Source organism: Equus asinus, chromosome 12 (assembly GCF_041296235.1).
Source record: "Equus asinus isolate D_3611 breed Donkey chromosome 12, EquAss-T2T_v2, whole genome shotgun sequence".
NCBI classification, from domain to species: domain Eukaryota; kingdom Metazoa; phylum Chordata; class Mammalia; order Perissodactyla; family Equidae; genus Equus; species Equus asinus.
In genome coordinates this window covers 49255245-49266122 of record NC_091801.1, presented here as the reverse complement: position 1 = coordinate 49266122, position 10878 = coordinate 49255245, and the positions used below count along the sequence as shown (strand labels likewise).

At 51.4% G+C, this 10878-nt stretch overlaps 1 long non-coding RNA gene across 1 annotated transcript; it reads left to right on the top strand.

Annotated features, from left to right (window-relative positions):
- Positions 1-3231: 3231 nt before the first annotated feature.
- Positions 3232-10586, top strand: LOC123275771 (uncharacterized). Its single transcript, XR_011493293.1, has 3 exons — positions 3232-4807; positions 8885-8973; positions 10456-10586. It is a non-coding gene; the product is annotated as an uncharacterized lncRNA (long non-coding RNA).
- Positions 10587-10878: the final 292 nt, after the last annotated feature.

Below are 10878 nucleotides of genomic sequence, written 5' to 3'. Positions count from 1 at the left end.
GTCTCTAGGATTCAGGGCCACATTAACTGATTTCAAACCCTTATTTGGGAACCAGGTACTGAAAGGCTCATTTGTAGTGAGAAAGTCAGACACCAGTTACAGAGGAGGTGGCTTGATCTCAAAGGTGGAAGATAGACCCACCATTTTGCAAATGAAGAAATTAGGGTCCAGAGAGTATGCTGTTTCAGTTAGTTATTGCTATGTAACAAACCACCCTAAAATCGAATGGCTTAAACCACAAAACCATTTTATTGCTCCTGACTCTGTGGGCCAGAACTGCAGGCAGAGCTCAGCAGTCGTTTCTCAGGACTGTTTCATGTGGTGCTGGCCAGGCTAGATGGCTAGGGCCTGTCTCACACACTTGGGGCCTCAAGGTTGGCTACTGGCTCTCTGCCCAGCGGGACAGACTGGACTTTACATGGTGGGTCAGGGGCAAGAAAGCAAAAGGCCGGGGCCCAGAACTGGAAGAGCAATCTTTCTATCTCCTTCCACTGGTCAAAGTCAGTCCCAAGGCCAGGCTAGATTCAAGGAGAGGGGAATAGATTCCACATTTCAAGGAGAGGAGCAGCATGTGCAAATAGAGACAGGCTGTGCATGGCCATCTTTGCAGACAGCACCACACACGATGACTTGTCAGTAGCAGATATCTAAGTGTTCCACCAATATTAGAGAAAATGGCACTGTGGCAGCTTTCCTGGAAGGGAAAAGACTCCCTTTAAAAACTATGCTCCATTTTGACTCTTTTGGTCCTAACAGGTCAATGTGGAGGGTATCTTAGAGGGGATCGGGGCTGGTTTCACTCATCTAATCCTGTGGATGATGAGGTTCTTGGGTGACCAGCTGAGTCCAGTGCCCACATCACACACTGTGAGGAGGGGTGGCACCTCCCTTGATGTGGGCAGTCTGCACATTCTCTTTGCCAAGAGAGAACTCTGGGCAAGGGCAAGAAGACGGGGGGTGTTGGTTCCACTGAGGTCACAGAGGGGAGGTGCCCAAGGATGTTGCAGAAGCTGCCACGTTGAGTAGGGAAGAGAAAACTAGCTCCATCAGCCCAAATGATCAGCCCAATGATCTAACAAAAAATGATCTAACATGGCCAGCCGGTGCACAGCGTTTAAGTGTGCACTTTCCGCTTCGGCGGCCTGGGGTTCGCCAATTTGGATCCTGGGTGTGGACATGGCACCGCTTGGCAAGCCGTGCTGTGGTAGGCATCCCACATATAAAGTAGAGGAAGATGGGCACAGATGTTAGCTCAGGGCCAGGCTTCCTCAGAAAGAAAAAAAAAAAGAATATGCAACTATGTACCAAGGAGCTTTGAGGAGAAAAAGGAAATAAATAAAATCTTTAAAATAAATAAATAAATAAATAAATAAAATTTAAAAATGATCTAACAAAAAAGAGATGGATGGCCTAGCCAAGAAGAAGTTAGTGAGAAAATAAAGGAATCTTAGGCCTTAATTAGCAGGGCATTTACAATCATTTTATAAAGCTCATCCACCCACCTGAGCAAGGAGCAAACACGAAAGCAACGCCAAAAGTAGGAAATACCTGGGAAGCAAAAATAAAGTGAATTCTGCCCAAATGAAAAATAATTCAGGGGCCGGCCCCGTGGCAGAGTGGCTAAGTTCCCACGTTCCGCTTTAGCCGCCCGGTGTTCACCGGTTCAGATCCCGGATGCGGACATGGGACCACTTGGAAAGCCATGCTGTGGTAGGTGTCCCACATATAAAGTAGAGGAAGATCAGCAGGGATGTTAGCTCAGGGCTAGTCTTCCTCAAAAAGAAAAACAGAAAGAAAAGAAAAATAATTCAAACTCAGCAACTGTTAGAGCCAGAGGGAGCCTAAGAGATCAAATTTAGTCCAAACCCCACTATACACATGAAAAAACTGAGGCCCACGATAAAACAGAGAAGTGAGGCGCCTGACCCAGGTCCCACATCTCAGTTATTCTTGCATCAATAATGAGCACTTAGCACGCACTGATTAGGTGTCAAGCATTTTGGCAGGTGATGAGAACTCAAGGTGCAGGACACAGCCTTTACCTTCACAAAGCTGACTGTCCAGGGGAGGAGAAGGCCATGAAACCAACGATTACAAGACAATGTGGGGAACACCAAGCTAGCAGTGTTCACAGCGGACAGCGGGAGCCCAGAGCAGGGCGGCCCAAGGATCAGAGTTCCCTGTCTTAGCTTCTGGTCCCTTGCTATCAGAGTCCATGGGCTCTGCATAGAAGAAAGCTTGTTTGAAAAAATCCTGCCTACTGAGCTGCCCCTTGGAGCGACATTGGAACCCTATGGCTTAAAAGAAAGTGCAGTCTTACAATCTTATGTGCATCCAGAAGAGAAAACCCCCAACGGGCCTTGCATTTGAGCAGATCCTGACAGAGCATTCACTCCTCTCAAGACATGCATGACCTCATTGCACATGGTCCCCACCAATGGTCCCAAGGGAGGCCGTGAGGCAGAGCCTCGGACTTCCAAACCATTCACAGGGCCACCAAATGAGACATTCTGTCTGGAGTCTCAGGAGAGCCCGCCCACGCCACCACCAGCATGCACAGTGGGCCCTCTACCAAGTCATAACATTGGTTAAAAACAGTGTTCAGATCCACCAGGAACCCAAGAGGCACTTTTCTACCTGCGTGATGGAGAGAGAGCACGGACGTGGGTGTTACTTTACTCTCTGCGCCTCAGGTTGCACCTCTGTCCAATGAGAAGAATAATAGTAGCAAACACTCATGGCGGGTTTGCTGTGTGTCAACCACTGATCCGAGGGCTTCATAGGTTTGCCTTGCTTAGTTCTCACAACAATCCTGCGAGTTAGTGATTATAACTCCATTTTACAGATGAAGAATCTGAGGTTGAGAGCTTAAGTCACCTCACCTGAGGTCACACAGTTAGCAAGCGGGAAGGACAAGATTCAGCCCAAGGCGTCCTCTGGGCAAAGCCTGCACACTTAACTCTGCCTCAGGATTTCTGAGGGGAAATAAGACAGACAAGTGAAGCTCCCCACGTGCAGGCAGTCCTCCCTCCTGCTTCCAGCCCCTTCCTGTACCTCTGGCTCCAGGGATGCTGACTCTCCGCGGCCCCTGCTCTCCAGCCTTCTGGGACTCTCACCATCCGCTCAGGTCACTCTTCCTGCCACCCTCAGTGTCTGCCTCCAGCAGACAGTCCCTTCCCCCAGGGACTCAGGCCTCCCAAGGGCCCACTACCCTCCTCAGGGCTCATGCTGACTCTCCTTGCCCCCCACCCCCTCCCTCCAACCCCGCCCCCTCTCCTTTCTGACCCCCCTGGGAGACAGGGGAGTGTTTTGGCTTCCAGCCCAGTCTTCCCATTAGGGAGCAGAGCGGGGAAGAGGGAATCTGGGAGACTTCTTCCTCTGCTTCTGTCATTCCTCAGCCTATACAGCCATGAGGGCGAATGGTGAGCTTAGCCATCCTAATATAGCTGATCGTCACTGAGCACCAGGTGCCTTCCAAAGATCATCTTATGTCATCCTCACCAGAAACTTGCGAGGTAAGTATCAGGCCTCCATTTTACACACAAAGAACCAGGGTCTAATTTCACCAAGCTAGGAAGTGGCAAAGGTGGGATTCAAACCCTGTCCATCTGCTCCAAGGCCCATGTCTTCTCTTTTACAACACAAGAGACAAGGTAAAGGGGCAAGGAGCCTTTAGCGTCTTGCAGCTCCAGATGTAGCTCTCAGACCAGCAGCCTCAGCATCACCTGGGAGCTTGTTAGAACTGCCCCTCCCCAGACCTACTGAATGGGAAGCTGCATTTTAACAAGAACCCAGGTGATTTCAGTGCCTACAAACGTTTGAGAAGCCCAGGTCTGGGTCCGTGGTCCCCAGCCCTGGCTGAACCTTTAAATCACCTGGGGAACTTTTCAAACTGCGGCTGCCCGGCTTCCACGTGGTTCTGATTTCATTGGTCTGGGTGCAGTCTGAGCATCAGGGTTTTTAAAAGCTCCCCAGATGATTCTAACGGGTAGCAACCTTCGAGAACCACTGGCAGGAGAAAGCTGAAGGCTGTAGAGGATGGATGCCACTAGCGACTTGCCATCAAAGCGGAACCGCGCGGGTGGATGTGACCAGCCGCAGGGAGGCCAGGGGAGACCCAGTGACAGCACAGTGACAGTCTGGGTTTCCTTCCTGTCAGTGCGCGTGGTTAGACAGACTCTGGCTGTGGAGGGACGCGGGGCAGGGGACTCCTTTTGCTGAAGCCCGTCTGTCCGGACGCCGGGAAGGCCGCGTCAGGGGAGGTCCGGGCCATGGCCCGCGCGGAGAGCCCAGCGCGGGGTCGGGCGGTCGCGTGAGCGCGCGCAGGCGCAGAGGCGCGGGGCCGGGCGGCGGCTCGGCTCGGCGGGGCTGGGAGCGGTGACTCAGGGCGCGGGCGGCGGCAAGCCCACAGCCTGCCCGGCCACGCCGCCTGCCGGGGCCGCCTCCGGGAGGGGCGGGGAGGGGAGGGGCGGGCTGAGGCGCCGGGCAGGTGCGGCGCGGCCGGGCGGCCCTCTGTTCCGGTCCCGCGCAGCCCGGGCCTGGGCGCGAGCCCGCCCGAGCTGAGTCACGGCTCCGCTGCTGGGTGGCGGCCACGCGGCCCCCACCCGGAAGAACGCGTCCCTTTCCTGAAGCTGGTTTGTCTAATGAGATACGAGGGACAAAAGCCAGGAAGAGGTGGCTTGTATGTTACAGGGCACTTTACTCACCCAGTGCGAGTCCGTAACCAAGGTCCCCCAGCGCTCACACAGCCCGGAGCAGAAGCCGCTGTCCCTGGGGATGCTACCTCCAAGAGGATCATGATTTTGAGGTTTGAGGCAAAGCTGCCCGCAGAGCCATAGCAGCATAGTCTAGGAGGTTCCTCTGCAGCTGCTCCGTGTCCCCACACCAGCCCGAGGTATAGGGTACAGGCTGAGTGCGCGGGCCTGACGTGATCTGGAGGCCTGGTTCCCAGAGGACGAGACGCAGTAGAAGTGGGGTAAAGCTGTGGAATCTGCGTGTTAACAGGTGTCCCGGGGTTAAGCGGGTGGTCGGCAGTCTTCACGTTGAGATACTGATTGTATAGAAGTCTCCCTGAACAGAGATGTGTTGACCATGAATGGGTGCTGCCGAATGATAAGAAGTTGGGTTTGCCCAAGGAAACACAGCTAGCGTTGGCAGAGGTGAGAGTCAAGCTGGTGTCACCAGGCTCCCAAGCCTGTGTTTCATTTATAAGCACAGGCCCAGCCTACTCTGCAGGAGTTCCCAGGGAGCTTCTAGACCCTTCCTGCCTACTTTTGTGGCATTAAATACCACCTGAAATAAGCAGCCTCAGCGGGCACATGTACACTGCTTGGTTTTCTCAGGAAGTCCTTCCAGTCCGGTATGTGGATTTGGGTATGTTGTAGCTTAAGCCTTATCACCCACTTATGAGCATGAACCCCCAGAAGAGTCTATAATGTTTAGGTAGATGTCACTGCAAATGGATTTTTATATAATCTCTACTTCAGAGGCTGCTCGTCTATCAAAAGAGGATAGAAAAAAAATTCACTGGAAATTAGGTTTAGGAACAAATTTTTCTTCTTGCTTGGCAAATGTTATCCTGTTAACAGCCCCTAATGAAAAAAATGAATGAATAAATTATATTTTCACCAACTTGTTTGAAGCATGGGCACATGACTCTGAAGGCAGACAGCCTTGGCTCAAATCTCAGCTTTCCCACTTTCTAGCTGTAACCTCGGGCAAGTTTCTAACCTCTCTGTGCCTCAGTTTCCTTATCTGAAAAATGTAGTTGTATTTATTTTACACTTAATACTGCCAGATATTATAAGAGATTTGCAAGTGTTATGTAATTTCCACTTTACAAATGAGGAAACTGAGCCTCAGAGAGGCTGGGTACCAAGGTCACCCCATCTCAGTGCAGACCTCTTCCCTCCCAGTCCCTGGTCTTGACTACTCCTCTTCATTGCCTCTTGGCTTCTGATTGGCTGTCAGCCATTAGCCATGTATGTAATTATGAGTGCACCTTAATGGCTAACATTTTTTTGAGCAGTTACTATGTGCTATAAACTAGTGTAAACACTTGCATTAGTTAATTTACTTCTTACCATCACCCCATGAAATGGGAATTATCATCTCTGTGTCTCAGAGGAGAAACTGAAATAGAGATATTGAGAAACCTAACTCAGGATCACACTGCTAGGGAATGGGGCAAAGCCGGAACATAAACATGTCAGTCTGGCTCCCAGGCCTGGGTACCAAACCACTGCGCTGTGCTGCCAGTCACGTTTGTTATGTAAGAGGGAAAGGGGACTCCCCACTCTCCTGACCCGGCAACACAGTGATGCTGGGATTTTTCTTTCTCATCACCACCCTTCCTCTGGGTGCAAAGGCTCCCTGCTATTGGAGAGCTTACGTGTCTTCCAGACCTTTGAAAATTGGTCTTTGTATGGGACAGCTTAGAGGGGCTTTGGAAAAGACTTGAGTACAAGCAAGCAGCTGATCCATTGATGACCTGCAGCCTTCAACAGAGGCCCAGCCAGATCGAAGGATGGACACTCATGTGGCTCCCACCCAGCGGCTGGCGGTGTGTCTGAATGCAGGGGAATGTTTGCAGGCTCAGCTTCCACATGTTACTGGTCTCCTGCATGGCAGCCTGGCACTGGCCCCTGAATGTGTGGCTACTCTCCTCACACTGAGTTTGAGGTGCATGCTAGAAATATGGACATTAAGGGTGATTCTGGTGAAGTCTCAGACATAAATGAGGAACATCTTAGTGAAAACCAGAGGAAAGGTGATCCTCGTTATGAAGTGGCAAAGAACTTGGCTGAACTGTATTCTGGTGTTTTGTGGAAGGTAGAATTTGTGAGCCATGAAATTGGAATATTTAGCTGAGGAGATTTCTAAGCAAAGTGTTGAAGGAGCAGCTTGGTTTCTTCTGAATCCTTAGAGTAAAATGCAAAAGGAGAGAGAGAAATTGAAGAAAGAATTGTTAAGCAAAAAGGAAACAGAACTTGGAGATTTGGAAAATTCTCAGTCTGCCTTATTGCAAAAAAATGAGAAAGCTTGTTCTGAATAGAACACTAAGGGTGGCTGAACGACCGTTTCATAAAGAGGTCATGGATGTGACTGCAGATCTAATCAGTCATCTCAGGGGAAGCCAGGAGTAGAGATGGATTATACCAGCGAAGATGCTGCCAGTTTGAGCTAAAGGGGACAGAAAGCTGGACAGGATGAAGGAAGGCTGTCGGACTTCCTGGATTCTACAGGACCAGGCCATAGAGCTACTTGGTTGCAAACACGCACTGTTCTTCAAGGAAAGGAAAGAAGAACCTGAAGGCACTTTACAAATTATCAAGCTCCCTCAATTTCAACAGCTCCAAGAACCCTGAGCAAGCCTCCCACCCCCTCTTGGCAGAGCCACAGAGGTTGGACTGCCCAGAGGGTCTGAAAGACAGATCATTAAACCAAAGAGGGTTATTGTTGAGCCTGAAGATCTAGTGGAGTTTGCCTTGCTGACTTTTGGATTTGCTTGGGAACCATCACCCCTTCCTTCTTTCCTATTTCTCCCTTTTGGGATGGGAACGTCTATCCTATGCCTGTCCCACCGTTATATTTGGGAAACACATATCTTGTCTGGTTTCACAGGTTCACGCTGGTGAGGAATTTTGCCTCAGGATGAATTGTACCTTGAGTGTCATCCACATCTGATTTAGATGAGATTTTGGACTTTAGACTTTGGAGTTGATGCTGGAATGAATTAAGACTTTTGGGCTATTGTGATGGTATAAATATATTTTGCAAGTGAGAAGGACGTGAATTTTGGGGGGCAGGGTGGAATGCTATGGACTGAATTGTGTCCCCCCAAATTCATCTGTTGAAGCCCTCATGCCCCGCCCCCCCCATGGGATGGTATTTGGAGATGGGCCTTTGGGAGGTCGTTAGGGTTAAATGGGATTAGTGTCCTTATGAGAAGAGACCAGAGAGGTCCTCCGTGCTCCGCCACCCCCCCCCGCCCCCACTTTCCAGTGTGAAGACACAGTAAGAAGGCAGCCATCTGCAATCCTGGAAGAGGGTTCTCACGCCAACCCTTGCTGGCACCCTGACCTTGGGCTTCCAACATCCAGAACTGTAAGAAAATAAATTCCTGTTCTTTAAGCCACCCATTCTGCAGGATTTTGTTTTGGCAGCCTGAACTCACTTAGACAATTCTCAAAGGCCTGTTTTGAATATGTAAACACCCTGAACTTCCTGAGGCAGCAGGGATGCCTCTAGCAGATTTGGGGAGAAGGCCTGCACAAAGAGCTGGGGGGCAGGGATGGGGTGGAAGGGAAGAAAAGCACCAAGGGTCCTCTGGATTGCCTGGGCTTCTGCCACGCTCCGTGTACTGAGCTCCCCCGGGAGTGACGCTGCCTCTGACCACAAATACCTGGGATGGTGGTTATTTCCGGCTGCCTGTTGGCCAACCAGCTCTTCTGTAGGCAGCCCTTAATCTTTGCTTCGTCAAACCTCCCTCCAAGGACAGAGAAGGATGGTCGCTGCCCCCACCTCATCTTAATGATGGGGAAGCCCCAGTGGGCAGCAACCTGGGAGGCCATCTGTGACCCAGAGCAGACTGTTTCCCTTCACTTAAGCCCCCAGGCCCAGACCTGGCCCATGCACGGAGAAGGACCTGCTTGTCTTGGATCTGGCCGCACCTCAGAGCTTCTCCCTGCCTGTTCCCCTGCTCCATCCAGCCTCTGGGTAGTGCTGCCAATAAGAGGGAGAACTGATTTGAGTTTCACTTCCTCTGGAGGAGATGTGAATAAACAGAAAAATAGCCCAAACTTGGGCAGCAGCTGGGGGAAGAGGAAGGGAGGTAACCAGTATTCATGAAGCCTCTGATAGGTGCCAATTGCTTTACCCACAGGACACAGTGACCCCACAACACCCCTGGGCAAACAGGCAGGGAGAAGTGAAGCTACTTGCCCAAGATCACCCAGCTCAAAAGGGCCAGAGGTGAGCAGGAGGAGAGCCTCCCCTACACTCCACTGCCTTCAAGAGAGAGAGCCAGGGACCAGGACAACTCCCACAGCCATTCATCAGCTTCCGCCATCAGCTTCTATCGCAGGTGCTGGGCCTCCAAGACAGTGCCTTCCTCCCTGCTGCACTTGCCCTGGGCCTGCAGCTTTGGAGAGAATCCTGATGTCTGGGCCCAGCCCTGAGTTCCTCACTTCATGGTCTGGGGTTCTGTCTGGACATTGGGCTTTTTTCTGCTTTTTTTGTTGAGGAAGATTGGCCTTGAGCTAACATCTGTTGCCAGTCTTCCTCTACTTCTCATGCAGGATGCCACCAGAGCATGGCTTGCGCAGTGTATAGGTCTGCACCTGGGATCTGAACCCACAAACCCCGGGTCACCAAAGCAAAGTGTGCAGACTTAACCACTATGCCACCATTGGGCATTGGGCTTTTAAAGCTTCCCAGTTGATTCTAACATGCAGCCAGGACTGGCTCCACTGCCCTGGGGGATCCACATCCCCTTCATCTGTAAAATGGGGCTAATGGTACCTCCCAAACAGGGTGTTGTGAGGGTGAACTGTGAGGGGCCTCAGCAGGGAGGCCTCGAGAGGGAGGGGTGTGGAATCGCTCATCAGGCTCGGGCAGCCCCTGCCCTGTGCCAGGTGCTCTGCTGGGGCCGGCTGCCTCTGCAAAACCCCTGGGCGGGCTCCTCGAGGGCATGGGGCTCTCCCTGCCCCCCAGCTCCTCTCAGCCCAGCTCCTTACGGCTGTGGAGCCCTCCGCTCCAGGAGACCCAGGCTGGCACACTGTGGCCCCCAGCAAACATCTATTAAATAAACGAATGGATAACATCCTTTGACCTTTGCAACGACTTTGAGAAGTGATCTAGAGAAAGATGCCTACCTCCCCTGAACCCATAGAAAGAGTGGGGAATTCAGAGTCAGTCAAGGTTCTGTCACTAGCTGTGAGTTCCAGAGGGAGACTCAGTGAAAAGAACTCAAAGCCTTTGTTTCTTCATTTGTGAAGTTGACCTTCTAATAATCCCTTTGTTATAAAGCTATTCTGAAGAGCTGCTGAGACAATATAGGGGGGAGACATTTATATAAACTATTATTTGGTGATGGAATTGAGGTTCAGAGAGGTTAAGTGACTTGCTCATAGTCACACAGCTAGTAAATAGTGAAGCCAGAACTTGAACCCAGGACTAAAACTAATGGGCTTTTCCCACTCTCCACATAGAAACTCAGACCCATATATACTTAAAAAACAAAAATACCCAAATAGGTACCTAGTTGTAAAGAGAGAGAGAGATTCACATATTTGGAGAAGAGGTCCTGGGCTTTGCCGGCCCCTGAGGCTCACCCAAGAAGTAAAGCGTTGCAATGAATTTTGCAGGAAGAAAGAGCTGGGCCTGGGGTAAAGACTTATGGCATGACCTGCCTGGACTAGAAAAATGAATAAACCAAGGATTTTGTTTGTCCAGGACGGAGAAGCTGAGAGGAAACCCCGGTGAAGAAGAGGCAGTTGTGTGGGAGAAGCCTTTGCCGTCTCTGGAGGGCCTTACAGCCCAAGGGAGGGGCTCTCCGCAGCTCGGAGCCCAGGCCTAGCTGAGGAGGGGGCCAGAAGATACTCACAAGCACACCCTGTGCCTGCGGCCCGCTGCCTGGTGCAGCCCCTCTGCGTGCAAGTAACACTAGAGAAGGAAAGACCCTGGCCTTACTGACCACCTGTCCCATCACCTGTGATCGTGGTAGGATTGGGTGTGGGTCTCATACCCCCTAGTGACAGAGGCTTTCTCCATCCTGTTGTCCAGGTGAGGCTCAGAGCCGTTAGGTCACTGGCCACTTCCCAGGGTCCCTCTGTCCCAGCGCACCGTAGCCATTCCTCTGATGCACACCCGTGCACC